Here is a 22545-nt window from a genome sequence, read left to right on the forward strand (position 1 = left end):
TTAAAGTTAGTGGTATTCCCAGTAGTTACTAGGAGTAAAAGCTGGGAAAAATAACATTGTAGTTACCACTGGTAACAACTTAGTGGTAACTCTAACTAGTGGAATAACCCTTATTTTATAACGATATTTCACTAACGAATGTACCAAAATATGATTGACTTTTACACTGAAGCTATAATTATGATAGAGTACACATAATCTTGATACACATTTAATAATATTTTTCTATTGTATTTTCGAGATCTTCTAAACAAGCCAGTAAATTCTCTTCGGGAACTTGTTCTAACTTTTTTCTTATAACGACTGCAACTATATTACGCTTGCATGAATAAGGGCACATCGCGTCCGGTTCCGGTTCACTATAAATAGTATAAATGGATCGCATGGGTTGTGCTCTCTCAAGGACTGCATCTTGGTCCTTAAAAACATTTAAAAACATATCACTATTACAAATTCACACAGATTAAGTAACACACATATTTATACAAATTAGTGCAGATTATATTTTATACAGCTTTCTCACACTATAAGCACTTACATCCACCTCAAGGTCATCAGAATCGCTTGGATATGGGGTAGTTTTTTCTCTATATATATATTTTTTTTGAAGACTAGATCTTCATCATCTATGTCAAAGCTTTTATCTGCAATAAAAATATTTTATTTATTTTGCATACTTACATTTCTAGATAATTATTACAATAAGTTACAATCTTTTGAGAATTGGGCCCTTGGTGTATCTACATGGAATACACAACTGTAGTTGGCGAGTGTATTAGTGTCTACACTGTCTACAGACGACCAAACCGACCAAGGTCTAACAAGTACGGGATTGTAAGAGCGGAAGAGCTACGTCAACCGGGGTGGCTTTAGGAAAATTTGGGGTTACTTTGATGGTATTTGAACGGCTTTAAAATTAACATCATTCATTATTTACTGAAACTGATGTTCATGTAACTAGTAGCTGGATAATAGATCAATAAATATTCTTGTAAATCTACCATAGAAAATCGCGAATTTACTTACAGTATGACTTTAAAACTAAATTTTCAAAGTCACCCCTGCGTTTTAAAGCCACCCCGGTTGACCGTATAAGGCTTTCTCATTTTTTACAAATAACAGCGTCCCTAACTGACCTATGTCGGTACGGTCACCTGTAAGTACCTACTTTAGGAGTGACACCGAATAGGGCTTGTAATCCGGATATTCGCTGATTTTGAAATTCGGATAATTTACACGTTAAAATCCGGATAAAACGAATAATTCGAATATTGTGAATGACAGAAATACCATTGCAATTTTTAAGAAACTCATTTGGAAAACAAATTTTAAAGTAAAATTAACACATTTACGATATTAAAGCGATTTATATCAAAAATTACTCCTTGAGTGGCACTACTACCTTATTCAATAAGTAAATAAATAATAAATAAATATTGGGGAACATCTTACATAGATCAACCTAGCCCCAAACTAAGCAAAGCTTGTACTATGGGTGCTAGGCGACGATATAAATACATACTTATATAGATAAATACATACTTGTATACACAGAAAACATCCATGACTCAGGAACAAATATCTATGCTCATCACACAAATAAATGCCCTTACCGGGATTCGAACCCGGGACCGCGGCTTAGCAGGCAGGGTTTTTTTCATGAATATTTGTGGATAATCTCATGTATATCAGTTTAACTCAATCAATCAAGTGACACTGAGTACCGTATCAAACGTTGCACTTTCATTATTGTTAGCATCCGAATACATTATAAATAAATAAATTAATTGCTAACAGAACTAAAACTGTTCAAATTTTCTGACAAAAAGAAGTCTTCTATGTATCCCGCGGCGGAAGACCTGTTTAGTATTGAACTGCAGAACAAGATGAAGTAGTGAAGCAGATACGCTTTTACATTTTATCCTTTCAAAATAGGTTGCAAGTGTTGCAACACCAAAACTTTTTCGCTGTATACGTAACGTAAGGCCCTCTGGCTAAGAACGTCTACCCGAGAGTCCCAAGTGTAACTGGAATGGAGTCACGAAGTCATCAAAGATAAGAGGTGAAAATTATTAGAGAGTAGACATGCGCGCCGCTCGGAAAAAATCGGGCAGCGGCGCGCCTCGAAAAAATCGTCGGCGGCGGCGTAACGCCGGCGGCGTGAGATTTTTTTCAAATTTTTAAATATAACTTTTATGGGGTTAAATATTCATGAAAATCTTATTTACAGTATATTATGCAACCGTTTTTTAAGACACTGGGCAAAAAAAGTGAAAGGCATGGGTACCAGCACTACCAGCATGATTTGATTGACTCTTTTTGACTCAGTTCAACAACGTCGCAAACATTACTTTATCTACGACTTCTCTCTCTCTCATCTTAACGGTTTCCCGGTTGCATCCTCGGCTCGGGCGCTTCGGAGCCCGGGGTCCGCTTTCCGGCTTTTTCTCCTCCACTTCGCACGGTCTTCTGCATCCCTTTTAGTGAGACCATTAGCACGCATATCAGCACCAACGACATAAAGCTAATATTTTTTGGGTGCTCCCCTTCGTCCGGGGCCGGGCGGAGGTGGCAATGGCAAGACATTTGTTCATGTAACTTGCCGGTTTACGTAAGACATGGCCGTACCATCGTAGGCGGCTTTCTTGGAGCTTGTCTGCTATGTCACGGACATGAAGACTGCCGCGAATGCGCGAGTTTCTCAGCACGCGGTCCTTAAATTGATCATTACAGTCGACAACTTTATCGCCTATGCGTACTGGCGCGGGATCCTTAATATTGCAGGCCATGTACTCCATCTTCGCCACATTTATTTACGACCATGTATTACCAATTTATATAGTTTTTTAGAAGAACTTTCTGAAAATACACACTGTTAGTTCTTATACTACATAACTAGAACTAGAAACTGTTCAGAAGACCTTCTGCGAGTTTTCCCTGCACTTTTACCCTTGCCCAAACCTGATGACTCACTGGCTCATTCCGCAAAAGAGAAAGTGGACTTTCCTTGCTCTCTGTTTGTCTGTCTTCTTTTCGATGTTGCCTGGGTTCAACCTAGCAAATAAGCGTTGAAAAGGGATGTCCGCTTGCTGATTTGAAAACAGTTTTAAGTACCTTGAAGTCCATCAGCTCAATATCGACCGGCAGTTCGGTCTTCGCCATGGTCGAGGCGCTGGAGACCTCTTTGTCTACCTTACTTGTCGTTGCGCCACAGCTATAGAGAGCACTGGCTATTAGCCTGGATATCACAAAGGCCTTTTATAGGGTTTGGCGCAAGGCTCTTCTCTTTAAAGTGACCTAGTACTGTCTTCCTAAAGGGTTGTGCACATTGGTTCCTGCTTCCTGTTTAGGCGAACCATTTCAGTCGTCACTGTCGGAATAAGTATGCTCGAACTATAAGCTCATAAACGTTGGCGTATCCTAAGGATCTGTACTGTTTACCTTGTTCCTTCTGCGATTCAATGATTTATCGTCTGCTAACAATATTCACTGCTATACAGATGATAACACTACCGATAGCCGTTATACAGGTAGTGCAAAAATGCCTCCCCTGAGCAGTTGTCGGAGTATAGGATGCAGTATAGTTGCAACCTTATGTCTGAGATCAAGACGTTTCTGGTCTCAGAATTGGGTAATCTTAACCTAGCCCAGTTCAAACAAAGTATAGTTAGTGCATTTTCTACTAAGAAAACACCATTTGTCACGGCGCCAAAGTTTCAGGGCATCCCTTTTACCATCTCTAACCAAAAGTATGGATACTTGGTGCTGATATTACGAACCATATGCAGTTTCGAAGTCATGTGAAACATGAAGCTAAATTGGGTTCCAACGATTGAACAGGGCCAAACTACCGGGTCAGCGTCAGCGACTTTCGTTATATAAAGCGCAGGTTCGACCTTAATATTGTCTCCATCTCTGGTCTGGCGCTCCGCAATACCAGCTCCTTCCGCTATCCGCTTGACTCCATCCAACGGCGTCCGGCGGCAAGCAGTTCGGTTTGTCAGCAAATTTATTGACGGCTTACATTAGAACCTGTCAGCGCCGTTGGAATGTGTAGAACATTCAAAGAGAGCGTTTAGACAATGGGGATATTAGGAAGAGCTTTTTGTATACTACCGTCTCAAATCGTTACCCACGGCACTCGCCATTTTCGACCTCTCATAAGCAACGGTTAATTGCATAATGGTTAATACTATAATGAAACTAAAGGGACACGGGGTACGCGCGTTTCATTTGTTTGTATATATTCAATGGATTTTAACATTATTAATCTCGTATGGTTCTTCTATTTCGGCGCGAAATTCAAACTATCGGCGGCGGCGGCGGCGCGCTGGCTCCTCGTAGCGGCGGCGCGCCGCGGCGGCGCGCATGTCTATTAGAGAGAAAGATCATTCAGCCTTGTTATTTAACAAAGCTAAATGGTGTTTGTAATATGTCATAGTTCTTTTTGCATTTGAATAAATCGGCAATGAAAACCTCGTAAATGCAATCTGATATCTAAACAAGGAGTAGGTCTAACGAAGGTAATATTCGATCTAAACGATCACAACATGACGTTTTGCCTCATATGGCAATCAGATTATGTCTCTAGCATTAAAATTCATTAATATCAAATATTAGTCAAAATTACATAAAAATAAAATCATATATCTTATGAGCAACTGAAGTCATTTCATAAAAACCGGCCAAGAGCGTGTCGGGCCACGCTCAGTGTAGGGTTCCGTAGTTTTTCGTATTTTTCTCAAAAACTACTGAACCTATCAAGTTCAAAACAATTTTCCTAGAAAGTCTTTACAAAGTTCTACTTTGGTGATTTTTTTCATATTTTTTAAACATATGGTTCAAAAGTTAGAGGGGGGACGCACTTTTTTTTTCCTTTAAGAGCGATTATTTCCGAAACTATTAATATTATCAAAAAATGATCTTAGTAAACCCTTATTCATTTTTAAATACCTATCCAACAATATATCACATGTTGGGGTTGGAATGAAAAAAAATATCAGCCCCCACTTTACATGTAGGGGGGTACCCTAATAAAACATTTTTTCCATTTTTTATTTTTGCACTTTGTCGGAGTGATTGATATACATATTGGTACCAAATTTCAGCTTTCTAGTGCTAACGGTTACTGAGATTATCCGCGGACGGACGGACGGACGGACGGACGGACGGACGGACGGACGGACAGACAGACAGACATGGCGAAACTATAAGGGTTCCTAGTTGACTACGGAACCCTAAAAAGGCAAGAATGAAATAACTAAGTAACCTAACCTAACATTAAGGTTACGAACAACAGCTGAAGCCTGATTATAAAATAACAATTTCCTACGGCGTTTTTTTCGTATCGTAGTACATAATTATGTTACTAAATATGAGATTTATTAAATAAAATAAAAAATATTCGAAATATCCGTTTTATGCGAATATCCGAATTTTCAAATATCGAGTCGAATCATCCGGATTTCAAATTGGACGGATAATTGCAAGGCCTAACAACGGACCACTGGGCAGAGTTTCAGTATTTAGGTTTATGAAGGTTTAGTATAGGTAAGTAAGTTTTACTCAGTGGCTCATTCTGTGCATCGATCAAGTCATAAATATCATCATTAGTGCCCCTTTCACTCGCAGCAGTATAAGAACATTGGATGAATTGTGATTCTTCGAGTTCTGGGACATGGGAGTCTTGAATACTAAAAACAATTTATTTTTGTGACTAATTGCACATTGTCTTATCTTTAATTGTGACGTTTTTAGACTAAAGGTCCATTGTTAATAGTAGCTGATGTAATTTCTATGGTAATTGACTATCTACAGTACCAACAATGAGAGTCCTTTTAATTTAAAACGTCACAATTAATGGGAAAGTAGTGTATATTACACACACACACACACACACACACACACACACACACACACACACACACACACACACACACACACACACACACATTATATATATATATATATGTCGGAGCCGGTAGCTCTACAAAAGCATCAGGGGCCTGGCACCAGCTCCATGGTGGGCGGAAACGGTGGGCATATCACACACACAAGTCCAGTAAATGTTTATGCAATAAATTATGTAACTGATAACGAATATTACTAAATCACAACGACAGTTAATTAAGTTCCAAATCACAAAGAAATCACACCAAGTCAATCAAAGCTTTAACATCACTAAGTTATCAGAAACGGAAACGAATCCGTGGGTCAAGTGGTACAAGTCGGTACTTAAAGCGCACACGTAATCTCACGGCACGGTTATGGGATAGGGCGCGGTCGCGCGTCTATATTCAACCATGTCCCAAATCTTAATGCTCTCTTGGCACCTCAAGGAATGCTTATAATAAACAACTAATTTCATTACGTACCACATCGGACCCACGGCTACGTTCGGCGGTGTTTATAATATCCGCCCCGTCTCAAAGAACAAAGATATCACTGTGACAATTCCGCTAATGCTGTTAATGTAAACATTGGACCAGGAATGTGGGCCACCTTCACGGGCCTCAGCCACTATAGGGTTACAGGTGCCTTGCGCCGACACGGCGATCCTGACTGTCACACGTCCCAGTGTGCCCAATAAAATCACAGGCTTTCAAAAGAAGTACAATTTTAATCACTCAATCTGCTCGGCTATCCTGCCATCAAGTCACAACTATGACAGAAAGTTAAGTTCCCAAAATCCATGCCACAACTTATAATCAAGTTGTCAATAGTATCAAAACCAATATTCACATAAAACACAGATCAGAAACAGCCCAAAATCGAATTTCACAAATTCGACACAAATCAATTGTCTCAACATCAATTCAGGCCACACGCCAAAACAGATCACAAAGCAACCGTATTCCTCCTGCTTGTCACTACCACCGCGCAGTCTCCGTACCAGCTACACTGGGTTAGGAATATGACCTACGGCTACGGCCAGCAACCAAGGCAGTAGATAACGTTGCAAAACACAATGCCAACCATGTGACATCAAAACTCAGAAACTCGGCATCCATGTGTATCGTCACACCTCGCCGACACGGGCTGATCCTGACTGTTCACTAATTTCATCAACAGATGATCATTAACCATATTTCATGAGAACGTAACAATCTGACATCGTAGCGCCACATCGCACGCACATTAGTGCATATTTTGTTGTTATCAATGCACAAAATCAATTTGTGTCGAAGAATCGAAGAAATCAACAAGAAGTATCAATTTGTATCGAAGGAAATTAATAAGAATAATAAGGTATCTTAAATGGACTTTAAAACTTCAAATAGACTTAAGTTGATTTCCTTTGTGATTTCGTAAATGCATTCAATATCAATTCACAGCGTAGATTTCCTCACAATAATTGTGTACCTCACAATAACAATTATTGTTATACTCACAAATAACTATCTACGCTTCTTCATTTTTTTTTTACACTGCTACTTAAATAGCCTTCATACTGCTGTTCAAGTGCTATTCATCCACACATTTTTTAACTTTTAGCATGACTAGGTTATCATAATCACCAAATGTATGCCACGATGATCAGTAGTATTCTTCAATATGCTATAAACAATTCACTGGGATTATTATTTTACAAAAATAACCTTAATTACTGTATTAAAAGAGCTCAACATCATACCCCACTTTCTCCTGATTGCTGTCTTGAATAGAATTCTTAATTTTGAGCATTATGCGCTCAAGCATACTATGCCAGTGCTATATTATACCATATATATGGGGAAAATTTGTCTTCGTGACTCAATTTAAGTTTATTTGCTAGCCATCGGCCATAAACTAATATTGTGATAGTAAAGCTTCTACAGTCTCACATGACCAATATTCAAGTAATACCTAAGTAGTAGGTAATAACGTTCTTTTTTTTTTTATTGTCATTTTGTGCATCATTGGTTAATTCGCATATGACGACGAAACATATCCGGAGTAAATCTTCTTCTTCAATTTCAATTTAAATATACCTACAGCTTCCAATTAATAATACATTATCATGGTTTATTCAGGAAACGGCAAAAACTTATTATGTCCAAGAATCATGTTTAGGTAGGTACTTTATTGCTTCAGCCAAAATGTGAAGTAATCGAATGTGCTTTATCAAAAAAAAATAACTAAATGAACTGAAATGAAATGGTCAACACTGTCAACAGTGTATCTAATTCATTTTTGATAAGAAACATAAGATTTCGAAGTATATTTAGAAGATATGTACTGTACAAGTACAGTACTGTAACTTATTTTTATTTTATTTTTTTTATTTTTTTTATTTTTAGATTATGAATGTTCAGTTCAGGGTCTCCTAATTAATTGTTAAAAATCTCTGGCTCTTGTATTTTGCTTCAACAGAAATACTAACAGGACCCATTCGTGTACCGTTTCTATAAACAATAACATAAGTGCTCGATTATACTTTACTTGTACAGAAGCCTCATCAGCTACGAACTCTTACAACAACAGCAACATTTGTAACTTGTGATAGTCGTGATGTAAAATGTCGGCATTGTAAGAAAAGCTGTAAATAACTGGCTTTTCTTCTTTCATCATATTTTCTTCCTGTGGTTGTGGTCTAAAACGACGTATTTTGTTGCTTTTACAAAAACAACCATCACACTATAAAGTTACTGATCCAACCAGTACAGTATCAATAATCTCCAGCAACATAAATGCCTAAAGCACAAGGGCTTGCTAAACCCAACAGACGTTATTTGACGACGCCATTAAAATAAATAGCTCTTTGTTCGTTAACAGATAGGTACATTATAATTTTGTCATTTTTTTTTTTCAACTCTCCAGAAACGCATCACTGTACCTTAATATTGTTGTTTCAAGTTTATTGTCTTCTTTAACAGAACTGACAGTGAAATCAAAAGCTTAAAGACTTGCAATAACTTTTAGGTAAACCAGCACATGCTATTAGTTTCATAAACCTTGTTTAAAGTTTCTAAACTTAAAATTATTTATTTAGCAATTAAATAGGCCACAAAGGGCACTTTACACGTCATACGTCAAAACTGACCACGTCTATAATACATCAAACATCAACCAGTTCATTCAAATTAGGTCTCATTTCGCCAAAAATTGTTTCACTTTTCCCAACATATAATTTGTTCAGCCAACTCTGGCCTACCAGTTATTAAGGCAATAAACCAATCCAACGGATATCTTAAAAACGACGCATTAACCCAACAAAATGATTAAAGATGCATTGACAAACTATTCATTCTCAAAATCATATTCAGTTTTAATCAAAATTCAAATGCGTATACCTACTACGCTAACGCTCTGTATTCTCTGCTCAATGGTTGTACCTATTTACTCGCAATCTACCCAAGATTGCCACTTTTTTTTTTAATGTTACTTGAGATTATCACGCTTGCCATCACACTACAGGCTGGCCGACTCGGTTGCCATCTCATTCAGTCTGGACAACTCTGTCGCCACCTGAGCCGAGACTAGCCAAGCGACTCACATATACGATACGACTCACCAACCGGAGTCAAACACAACACAACCAAATATGGCAACACATCAACGACACCACAAATGCCAATGCCAACACATATCATAAAGAATGCAAGCCTTCTATTTTATGTGGACTATACAATGTCCCTTTCTCTAAAAATTATCGAAACAAAGTTTGTCATTGTCTCCTTAATAAATGAAATAGTTCTTAAATCAAACCTCAGTTGATCCTGTTTCATGGTTTTAATAATTGCCACATCTTTATAAATCAAAAGATAAGAATCCATTTCTTTTCATTGAGCATTTAGCAAATTGCATGAAACTAACCAAAATAATCTATCGATGATTCATGAATATCTTGATACTACTTAATTTTTTTTTTTAAAGACAATGTTATCAAAGAAGTTCAACTAAATATGTCACGTCACTTGACCCGATAATCAAATCAAACAAATTCTCATCACGACAGCACAGTGCGTGCTTCACTGAACATCAGGTACTATCATGTGGCATTGTCTTTTCCACCGAGATGTAGATAACACATTAGACTGCATCATTTTCGCTGTTAAGTAATTTATAACCATACAAAAGCTTGATACCTTTAATCAAGTATTCAACGAAAGCAATTATGATTGGCTCAAGATTTCGCTATCCAGATTACTTGACAAAAAAAAAACACATTTTCTTAATAGTGGTTTCTCACCACTAGGCTCTTCTAATTACAACACTAAACAATGTGTAGTTCAGATACAGTAAACTTTAATTACCTCTTAAAGTAATTAATACTCAGCATCTCTCTCAGAAATCTTCGAAAAAAAAAAGAAACTTCTCAAAATCAGGTCAACAAAATATCGTTGAAACCATTTAAATGACATGGTCAAGGTTCTGATAAAACATACATTAACCTCTATGGTATCTAAAACAAAATAACAAATGAATAGTCCGTTCATGTAATAAAATCATGTAATAACCAATCTCAGTCATAAAACATTATTCCGTAGGTTCGTCGCATAATGTAATCGACATCAAATAATTACGTTCGATGCTATATCGACTTTCTGTTAACGCAAGAGTTAACACTTCATATCATATTATCAAAAATATTGAAACTCAACAAAACAACACACAGAAGTGTATAAAGGCTTAATGTCTATTACTTATCTTGTGATCCCAATATATAAACGATTGCTGTGCAGTCTGGATAAATTCGTACTGCACCACAGTGTCCGCAGTCAAAGTTGCTGCACTCTGCACCCATCGCGCGACTAAATATCGCAGCACTTATTCCGCTTCCGGAAAGTAATCAAACCAATTGCAGGTGTAATATTTCCAACATATAACATTTCAACAGGTTTTTTTTTTATTTTCTTTATTTTTATTTTAGGAAATTCCCATCCTAATAGGTTGCATATTCCATACGGTAGATCCTCAAATCACGAACAAAACATCCTCCAATCGATTTCCAATCAAATTCCAATACATTGTTGATTTCGGAATTTCCACAGCTTTCCCGAATTTTCCTCTTTCACGATCCCACTTCTGATGTCGGAGCCGGTAGCTCTACAAAAGCATCAGGGGCCTGGCACCAGCTCCATGGTGGGCGGAAACGGTGGGCATATCACACACACAAGTCCAGTAAATGTTTATGCAATAAATTATGTAACTGATAACGAATATTACTAAATCACAACGACAGTTAATTAAGTTCCAAATCACAAAGAAATCACACCAAGTCAATCAAAGCTTTAACATCACTAAGTTATCAGAAACGGAAACGAATCCGTGGGTCAGGTGGTACAAGTCGGTACTTAAAGCGCACACGTAATCTCACGGCACGGTTATGGGATAGGGCGCGGTCGCGCGTCTATATTCAACCATGTCCCAAATCTTAATGCTCTCTTGGCACCTCAAGGAATGCTTATAATAAACAACTAATTTCATTACGTACCACATCGGACCCACGGCTACGTTCGGCGGTGTTTATAATATCCGCCCCGTCTCAAAGAACAAAGATATCACTGTGACAATTCCGCTAATGCTGTTAATGTAAACATTGGACCAGGAATGTGGGCCACCTTCACGGGCCTCAGCCACTATAGGGTTACAGGTGCCTTGCGCCGACATATATATGCTGTAGAAATGTAGTCTGGCTGTGAGCGTTTGTGCATTCACCTACGCACACAGATGAGATGACCGTACCAAGGTCAAATAAGGACGCTGCTATTTGTTAGAAATGTTAGAATGAGAAAGTTATTTAACTCTCACGCTCTTGCTAATAGCGGCGTCGCGTCCTTATTTGACCTTGAAAAGTACGGCCATTGCAAGTATTGCAACAGAACCGCTTTGCTCGGAAGTCCATCTCACAAAAGTGCTTACAGCTGATGGGATGACCGTACCAAACCAAGGTCAAATAAGGACGCTGATGTTTGTTAGAATGAGAAAGTTATTCAGCTCTCTCGCTCTTGCTAATAGCGGCGTCGCGTCCTTATTTGACCTTGGACTGTACGATTGATTGTAAATAAATAAATACTTAAGCGTCGTGACATTACTTAAATTTTAAAATCGGTAAAATTGAAAGCACTAAATTAAAAAAAACAAACTTACTTCATTGTGGTTGTGGTGCAGAATGTTTTCGACGTATTTGTTTCGTTCGACTTCGACGCCACGTTTACTCACCGCTAGTCTCAAATCAAACAAGTTACTAAAGTGATGGCCGTGGCCGACACCGCTTGCGCATGGTTCCCCCCACTGTTCGTTCAAATTCTTGGAAATAGAAAAACCGAAATAATTTCGTTCCTGCGAACTGTTCTTTAAAGAACGTATCATTTAATTCCGTTCTTCGGAACGGTTCTCACTCATAAACCGAAATAATTCCGTTCCCGCGAACTGTTCTTTAAAGAACGTATCATTTAATTCTGTTCTTCGGAACAGTTCTCACTCATAAACGTTCGTTCACTGAACGAAAAAGAATACCGGTTAATGGAACCAGAAACGCTAAAATAAAGTTCTCGGGTCAACGTACGGAACCGGTTGTATGCATTATCAAAATCGACGTTTTTGTTTAAGAGATTGCAGTTAATTACTTACCATCTATTACTATTGACAAATGTTATATTGTACCCAGAAATTCTAAACTTAGTTTACAGACAGAAATGTTTCATACTTATTATAGACCTCACACATGCGCGGATCCAGGGGGGTGTCATGGGGGTCATGACCCCCCCTGGAGCCTAGGATGGCCATACAAATAGACCACGTGACCCCCCCCGGGCACGAAGCTGGATCCGCGTGACCTCACAGTATTGCAGCAGGCAGGATTGAAGCAAACAGACTGTAACTAAGTATCATTAATGACTCAAAATGTCAAACAAATACCGTCTAAAAAGTTAACTATAGAAGATATGTCAATAGAAAAGTATTTAAAAAAAAGGAAATCGACAAAAACAAACTAATTTACGATTCGTCGCCGGTCTTTTGACCTTTAATATCGGTATTTTCGTTGCATCACTGATAACTGTGATGTCTGATTTCATAATATGCTAATTATTACCGGTATTATAATTTGACAGTAATAGGTTACTATAATATGTTAGCTGCACTAGTAGACATTAACATAGTGTAGCATAGAAATTATTTGAGGTATTTAAATGTAAAGTAATATTTGTGAGTGTGCATGGGAAATCGATTGCTATAAAGCCGCTTTGTCAGTTTATTCATATAAAAATACAAGTAAATCTCGCCTTAATGGTAACCGACATAGTGGGAGGTTCTATTAAACACATTCACATTTAGTTAGGGTACTTAAAGGGTGAATTTCAACATACTCGAAATTTGCCTAATTTTGGTGGATTTTTTTAGTTTTGTAATTTTTGTTGAAATTATTTACTGATGTTACATAACTAATTATTAGCAATGTTATGTATCAATGACCTTTCATTATAATAAGTAGTTTTAGAGAAATTACGATTTCAATGACATGGTAGCCACCAAAATTGGTCTACCCACAAAAATAAAAAATAAAATCAAAAATAAAGCCTTTTATTCATTTTTTTAATGATTAAACGAACTTACCTGAAGTGAAGTTCTATCATAATTATACGAAGCGCCTCGTCCGAAGAGATTAGTAACTGGAGATATATATATATACATGTAGTTACGCCGGTAGGTGCTACCACTCTGCACTTAGTTTGGAGTTATTTTTAAATTTTTATTTTGTAAAAGTGGGTATGCCGAGATCTTACCTCCCGGCCGCCATCGCTCTGTCGGTTCATAAGTTGAGAGATTATTTATTTTTATATTTTAGTATTAGTCCATTGATTGATGTGTTTTGTCTGGGACAGTAAGGGGATGAGCGAAGCGATGGGTGGGAGGGTGATAGGTTACTAATCTCTTCGGACGAGGCGCTTCGTATAATTATGATAGAACTTCACTTCAGGTAAGTTCGTTTAATCATTAATTATACTTCGCGCCTCGTCCTCGAGATTAGTAACTGGAGATATATATATATACATGTAGACTTTGAGAGTAACATTTCCTTCAAGATCATCAATCAATGCCCATATTATTATATGTTAGAGAGTGAATCTCTATTGTAAGTAAGCCCTGATAAAATATCATTGTATTTATGCCATACCCAAAAGTAAAAACTATAGATTTGTAGACACTTGTGGCATACTATAAGCTATGCAGGTAATCTTGGCAGGATATTAATCTTAAACACTTCAAATAGCATACTTTAATATTTATTACATAAATTTGAGATAAATCACACACAGTGTAAACTGCAGACACAATTAGTCATTATATTAATTGGTACAATTTATGCATTGAAATAAATGTCCACTTAAGGTATATTAAGGTATATTGTAAGAGTAATTACAAGTTTGTTTGTTTATTTAAACATATTTTCCATCCTCTATGAATTACATTTTTTTTGTAAATACATAATTAAATCTATATAATATATGATAAATGCTAAACAACATTATTATTTCAAGAGGCTTAGCAGATTTATATTAATCAACTGAGGATGAGCTTGATATAATTTTAATTATTTATTTATTCAAGACCGATAACGCCAGAGAAAAACAGTCCTCGTTGCTTAAAATTGGCCTTTGATAAAATTTTTGCAAAAGTATTGGACTGTCCGCTCCACCCCGCGGTGTTGCGGATGGCGTCGACGCTGACGCCGCGCGCGCGTGCGACGCGGCGGCGTGCCGCGTGCTGTGCGCGCTGAATGCCGCCGTGTCCACCCCGCACAAGCCAAGCGTGCGCTTGATCCACCTGCTAAGCGTCTGCGAGCCTACTGGTTTATGTGGCTTTTTAGTCGCGATGAACAGGCTGTCAGATACTCGTAAGGTCTTTGTTGTATTTAAATAGCAAGAAAGCGCTGACGCTGGACATATAGAGGGGTTTTCTCGGAAAAAGGGCAGATATATAATGGGCTGTTTGCAGCCAAGTCTTGACGTCTTTAAGATGTCTGGAATTTTAATACATATACAATCAGGGGTTGTTTCTATATTATTTATATTAATTTTTGATATTGTTTGGACTCTATGAGCCGTAGTGAGAGCCAACAATGTAACCGTTTTGTTGGTAAGCTCTTCGAAATTTAATGTATCGTTAGGAAACCAATCACCCAGTTTATTTAGTACAAGATTCGTATTCCATTTGTATTGTATTTAGGTGTTGGGGGTCGAAGACGAAAAACGCCTTTAAAGAATCTGTGAAGCCTGTCATCCTTTGATATTGTGGGACCTAAGACTAAAGATAAGGCCGATCTATAGGAGTTTAATGTACCATATTGGCTACCTTCATGAAACATATCAGTCAAAAAATATATTACTGTCGGAACAGATGCGTCATACAAGTCGACCGAGTTACTTTTACAAAAAATCCACCATTTTTTAAGGCAAACATCATATTGTTTAATCGTGTTTGGTGATAGAGATGCTAACATTATATGTAATGAGGACCGCGGTAAGCTTCTTCTAGACAGCGCGACCCGCACAATATCCCTGCAACCAGGGTAATCGAGTTGTGTATTCGTTGGGAAAGGAATGAGAAATTAAGGCATTGCTAACTAGGCTGAAAGGTAATGACATTGCTAACTAGGAGACTTTGAAAAACAGGGTACCATGGTTGTGTTGGTACAATCATGATGCCTGTAGCTTTATCTGAAATAATCTTTCGAAGGGCTTTAAGTACAACCGAAAAAGGTGGAAAAGCGTAAAAGAACATGCTTGTCCAGGTTACAGTAAAGGAGTCTACCGCGTATGCATCAGGATCTTTGTGCCAGGAAATGTACATTGCGCATTTTTTATTTATACGGCTTGCGAACAAATCTATGGACGGTAAACCAAATTGGCACACGATCTCCTTAAAAGTCCAATCGGCTAATTCCCATTCAATATCGGGATGTGATCTTCTTGATTCGTAATCAGCTATAGTATTATCGCGGGATCTTATATACGATGAAAATACGAACAGTTTTCTTTGTTCGCACCATTGCCAGAACTCTCTCGTAATCTGAGTAAGATGGGGGTATTGTATACCACCCATTCGATTTATGTACGCTATCGCAGTCGTGTTATCTAGCCGTAAGAGTATCTGGCAATTGTACAAGTTACATGCGTAAATCCTTAAAGCAATAAACGCGGCAAGCAGCTCTAAGTAGTTAATATGGTTTTCCCGCTCAGTATTAGACCATTGGCCACTTGCCGTATCACCCCCACAGGCTGCCCCCCACCCCGTAGTTGAGGCGTCAGAAAATATTTGAATTCGATAATCATCAGTGCGAATGCAACTATGTGAATTAGGTAGGATGGACTCGGGTATATCCATTGTACGATTATAATTTATCTTGGCCCTGTAAGTTAAGGAACTTGCAGCGTTCTAGTTCCTTCGTATAGAGCCATCCGTATTCGATCGCCGGGCACGCTGAGACTAGTAGGCCAGTAAATTTTGCTATAGTTGTCTAATCTTGCAACGCTTAATTTTTAAAAACAGTTCTAACTCGGTCTTTATGCGTGCTCGTTTTTCAGAAGGTAAGTTAAATTGTAAACGACGCGAATCGATTATCATTCCCAAGAATTTACACGACGTCATAGGAGTGAGCATACTTTTCTCTTGATTGACAATAAAGCCTAATGATATCAATATTTGTTTAGTTAATTCAATGTTCTCTAGACATTTTTCGTAAGTTTGACCAAAAAGTAACCAATCATCTTCTAGATACAGGGTAGAGAGGAAGCCTGCGGAGCGTAATAGTTTTACAATGGGTTTTGTGATTTTGGTGACTGTATACGGCGCAACATTGAGGCAACAATTCGTACATTTTATCCTCATAGATAAAACGTAGGTATTTTCTTGATTCTTCATGAATTTTGATTAAAAAATAAGCATCTTTTAAATCCAGTGTAGCCATATAACAATCTGGACTATCGAGTTAGAAGTTTAACGGCTGTTCGCAAATCTTCGAAGTTCGAGTTTAAAATGGTCTGTGTTGATAAATTCATTTAATTTTTTAAGATTAAGTATAAAACGCATTTTATCGTTCGGCTTCGGCACAAGAAAAATACTGGACACAAATTGGCCCTCGCAAGGACTACACTCTGATACAGCACCTATTTGTAAAAGATTATCAATGGCATCTGCAAAATGTGATTTTTCTACTTCAGAATATTCTGGCACTGAAGGAAAAGAATGTTGAACAACACTACTTTTAAAATTGATTTTATAGCCAGCTATCCATGAAAGTATGGTGCGATCATTAGTAATTAACGCCCAATCTTTCTCAAATAGTGATAAACGGCCAGCGTACTTAACTGTATCTAGTAGTAGTGGCGCGGCGGCGGCGGCGGGGGCTGGTGCGCGTACGACGGCCTGTAGTAGCGCGCGGGCGGCGCCGGGGGCGGCGGGGGCGGCGCGCGGGGAGCAGGCGCGCGGCCGCGAGGCGGCGGCGGCGGGCCCGGCGGCGGCGGCGGCCTGCGCGGCGCTGGGCCTCGGCGGTTTAAAGGCCGCGACACACTGGATCTTACCCGCCTGTATTGCGCTACGGGTTGTTTTGGAACGGGAGCTTTCATCTCTCCGCCGGATTTAATCATGGCTTTCGCTGATTTAAGCGTCTCGGTCAAGTTCTCTCCGAATAGGCATGAATCTATCTTGGTATTCGCCAGATGGTCCTTGAGATCTTTTTTTCAATGAGAAAAGTATGAAGTTGCGTCTAGTTATGCTATCTAGTATTGTAAGTCGCACAAAATACGACCGAGGTCTATAAGTTTTTGTAACAGGTCGTTATTTTTCTCCTTTGAATTTAATTGTGATGTAATTATCTCGCTAAGGCAAGATATTGCGCAAGCCATTTCTTTTTGCTTGGACTCGATGCCCTTATCACGTTTAGCAAAGTTCTCTGAAATGGCGGCCTTGATCTCAGGGTTTAGCTTGGGCGCGCCTATTTTCGCGCAATTAGCGGGGATAAGGTATTTACTAAGGAGTTCTTTACGGATATCTTTAGGTATACCTTCTATGGCTACATATGTAAAACGGGTAGCTATTTCTGCACGCACTTCTTTGCCATATGTTGTGGCCGACGAGGGGTCATCTCCCAGGATTTGTAGTACATCCTCGTCCAAATCAATTGTGTCCTCGACTTTATTATCGTCGGTACGGTCAGCAGCGGACGCGCTAGTGCCTGGTGTGGCGGTGGCGGTCGCGGCGGCGCTCGCGCTGGCCGGGGCCGGGGCCGCGGCGCCGGAGCTCGTGCCGGGCGCAGGATTATCGCTTGTATTTGAAACGGCCACCGTGTCGGCCCGTGTAGCGCCTTGCTGAGCCTTATTAGGCTTTATCAAATTTTCAGCAGAAATCTGGTATTCCTCTATAGGAAAATTATCAGCCTCGATAGGGTCTCTCTGGTAATCAGCGCCAATGGCATGGTCATTTTGGCTGTATGGATCGTAATAGTTCAGTTCATAATCCGGGTATTCCGGAAACCAATCATCTGGTTGTAAAACCGGTGATACTGAGAACAAAACGCAATACTCAAGTTTGCTATGTAATTATCCATATACCCGAATATAAATGTAAAACTATTATTATAAATTAAGAATAAGAAATTACTTAATAGCAAAACATTTTTAACTTTAAATTTTATTCGTAAAATGTAACTAATGACTTGTCATATTTTAATGGTGAACTGAACCAGATAACGCACGTTATCTCTTCTAAAGTTAGGTAACAATTCCCAACGAATTGTACGCCAACCGTCATACCATGCGTCGATTTAGCCCCAACGACTAATCGGAAAGCATTGATGTATATACAAGTATAAACTTGTAACTATGTAACTTTTAATGATAATAGAAAATCGTACATTACAGTTGGGTATCCGTTCTCAGTGAACTGAACGCCAACCGATATAATATTTGTGCTTTGATTTATCCCCAATGGTTAAATCTGAGTGCACATTATAAGAATTATGTCCCTAGGTTTGAAAACCTTGGTTAAAATTTTATAAGTGAAAATTAAAAGGACTTACCGGTTTCTGGCGGTACAAATTCATCATTGGAACCACTGTGTGACGAAGCACTGTCACTATTACGTTGTAATTTACGTTTTAATTTTCGAACTTTATGCATTAGATGATCAATGTCATCCTCGTATTTCTTAATACGTTTACGTTTAGGCATTTTTATTTAATGCGAGATCCACGAAAGAAAAAACTTGGTTAATTTCTTTGAGAAGTGACTTGAGTGGTCGAGCACTAGAAAGCGTATGAACCGACAGAGCGATGGCGGCCGGGAGGTAAGATCTCGGCATACCCACTTTTACAAAATAAAAATTTAAAAATAACTCCAAACTAAGTGCAGAGTGGTAGCACCTACCGGCGTAACTACATGTATATATATATATCTCCAGTTACTAATCTCGAGGACGAGGCGCGAAGTATAACTATTATTTTCTACTTGAAATAATAAACTTTTAACATGTAATAAATACTTTTCAAATAGAAACAAAAACGTTACTGCCCTCAATTTGTTCACCACCAAAATTTATGCAATTTTGGTGGAAAAAGTATTACGACCCACCAAAATTAGATATTTTTGTGTGGGGCGGACCAATCCAGCAAGGTATGACACTTGTGTCATGCAGGAACGAACCTGAATGGTCATGTTACGACACGTTTGTTTGTCTTGCTGCGTCTCGTTTAACCATAAAAATGATTTCAATACTTACCACCAAAATTGGTTCTTTCCCCCGGACAACTTTTGGTGCTCAGTTATAAGTGTCAAATTGTATAATAATATTGACTTATGTCATCTTAAAATATACTTAATGTAATAAAGAATGAAGTTATGGCAAATCATCTTTATAGCTGCGGATTTACTGGATTTACCATAGCAATAATCCGCTAAAAACAGGCTCTGGACGCTACACCAAAATTAGAATTTGGATGGAAAATTATTTTTAAATAAATATACATAACACTTGTAACAATTTGCAATGTTGCCGAAGGTAGTATTTTAGGATTGGTTTTCATAAAAAAAATAAAAACCCGGAAACAATTAGCCCACACAATGAATTTCAGCTCCGCCACAAAAAAATCACGCTGAGAAATTCACCCTAATATGAATTTATATTTCTGACTTATGAGTTATGACTACTTAACGTAATAAATTAACGTGCTGTATTATTGACTTAAAAATCATTTTTATCAATTCGGTTTATCGAGATCAATAGTCATAGGGCTTACGGAAAAAAACTGCATTTTATGCAGAAAGCAAACCACTTTGCACAGTGATACTAGGGACCAATACAAATGATTTCATCCGAGGAAACACGATTTTCATCCACTAGAATTCAAGATGGCGGACATTTTCTAAAATGGCGGCCGCATATTTTTAAAAATTTATAGAATCATAACGGTCGCACCGATTTTGATGGTTGAGGTGTCTATCAGTTCGTATTGAAGAGTTTATTAATATAAAAAATTAAAGTCATAAAAAAATAAGATGGCGGCCGAATAATAAGAAAAATATAAAATTTTCAAACTTTTTTTTTTCATTTTCGTGAAATTTACCAATAAATTTTCTATGACATGGCCGCATTTTTATGTATTTAAATTAAACCTGATAATATTATCTACATAATAAAGTAAAAATCATGAAAATCAGTTGAGAAGTTTTTGAATTGTACCCGTTTCAAATGGAGCGCGCGGATTTAAAAGACGTTTTTGCACTTGATGTAAAAATTTTGGAATCATAACGGCTGCACCGATTTTAATGGTTGGGATGGCTATCAGTGTGTATTAAAACGTTTATTAATATAAAAATTTAAATCATTTAAAAAATTAAAGATGGCGGCCCAATAATAAGAAAAATATGAAATTTTAATTTTTTTTTGTATTCTCACGAAATTAACGAATAGTTTTTCTACGATATGGTCACATTTTTATTTATTGAAATAAAATCTGATAATATCATCTGCAAAATAAAACAAAAAACATTAAAATCCGTTTAGTACTTTTTGAACTATACGCATTGCAAATGAAGCGCGCGGGTTTGAAAGACGTCTTTGCACTTGATGTGATGCATCGTATCGTTTGGTACCGCTATACACGCAAGACTGATTATTTATTTTGGTCACAACTTACTATATTACTGTTCAGAATCAATGTTTTTAGTATTTATATACATTATTAGTTTTTTATTCCAAGTTTAGGTATATTTAGATAGCCTCCGTAAACTTTGATGATCATAATTTTTATTTTAATACCTACCTAAAAGAACTTACATACATACATACAATCACGCCTGTGTCCCATGAAGGGGTAGGCAAAGCACATGAAACTACTCAGGTTTCAGTGCCACTCTTGGCAAATAAGGGGTTGAAAGAAAACGAAACTGTGACATTGCCGTGACAGGTTGCCAGCCTCTCGCCTACGCCACAATTTAACCCATATCCCACAGTCGCCTTCTACGACACCCACGGGAAGAAAGGGGGTGGTGAAATTCTTAACCCGTCACCACACGGGCAAAACCTAAAATAACTTAAATGCACATAACATAACATTTGTATTAATAGCAGTTGTCCTTTCCGAGAACTCCAGAGATAATTCTCGACAACTTCTGTAGGGGGCTACAGAAATATCTATGTATAAAATAACTTATTTTCTTTTCTCGTCTACTTAGCCTACGTTTGGAGATGGTCTGCTTTTTATACGACAAGGAGCGTATGTTATTGTAGTGCTGACGATGTTGGTGGGATGCTGCTTATTAATTTTGGTTGGAAACAGTTCCTTGCGCACCAAGTTCACCGATAAAGGATCATATATAGGCCGCAGGTGAACTTTTCAAACTTGGCCATTATTGCTCCAGGAATACACTGACAACCAACAAGGCTTTTTCCAGAAACTGTAGCCTGTTGATGTTATTAGTGTGGTGAATTTTTTGTATAAACAATTTACTTCCTCAGAGAACATTTGCTCTGCTATTCCAGGGTAAACCATAGGAACGTAACCGGAAGAAGCCGATAGCCTCATTGTATCTCAGGGACTCACGCGTATCATCAGATCTTCCGATACAGATGTCTTGGTATTTAAATAAAAACTACTGAAGTCTGAAGTACGGGTGAAGGATAGACTGGCCAGATTCGGGTTTGGACCTAGCTTAGAGCCTCGAAAGGTCTTTGCCTCATGAAGAGGCCTCGAGTGAGTTCAGGGTGGTAAAGTCCACGCTTGCTCACTAAAATATGTGTTAAGAACGGTCCCAATTTGGCATTTAAGCATGGGATCTATGGAGCTCATTATATTGGGAAATTTCAAAGTCTTGTCTAGTATATTTTTTTAATATTTCAAAGGAGAATAACCTGCCAGAGTATAAGTTATAAAATAGCCAACACTTTGGACACTGGGAGACCGACTGCTCTTCGTGGTTTTTACGCCGTAACGTATGACACCACTTCTTTTTTCAATACAAAAAGAAAAAATCATGTTCTAAAACATTGTTTGCACGCCCTGAAGTTATACCAGCTTTGATAGAAACATCGCAGTAACTACAAAGTCTTCCTGGAGGAATAATC

The 22545-nt window shown here is 38.0% G+C and overlaps 1 protein-coding gene and 1 long non-coding RNA gene across 2 annotated transcripts in view; both read right to left on the minus strand.

Annotated features, from left to right (window-relative positions):
- LOC125234381 (carbohydrate sulfotransferase 11) overlaps positions 1-22545 on the minus strand; it is a 131897-nt gene that overhangs the window by 53150 nt on the left and 56202 nt on the right.
- Positions 379-12142, minus strand: LOC125234383. Its single transcript, XR_007177997.1, has 3 exons — positions 12073-12142; positions 5566-5693; positions 379-418 (listed from the first exon to the last, which is right to left on the minus strand). It is a non-coding gene; the product is annotated as an uncharacterized LOC125234383 (long non-coding RNA).

The sequence above is a fragment of the Leguminivora glycinivorella genome, chromosome 16 (genome assembly GCF_023078275.1).
Source record: "Leguminivora glycinivorella isolate SPB_JAAS2020 chromosome 16, LegGlyc_1.1, whole genome shotgun sequence".
Classification (NCBI taxonomy): Eukaryota; Metazoa; Arthropoda; class Insecta; order Lepidoptera; family Tortricidae; genus Leguminivora; species Leguminivora glycinivorella.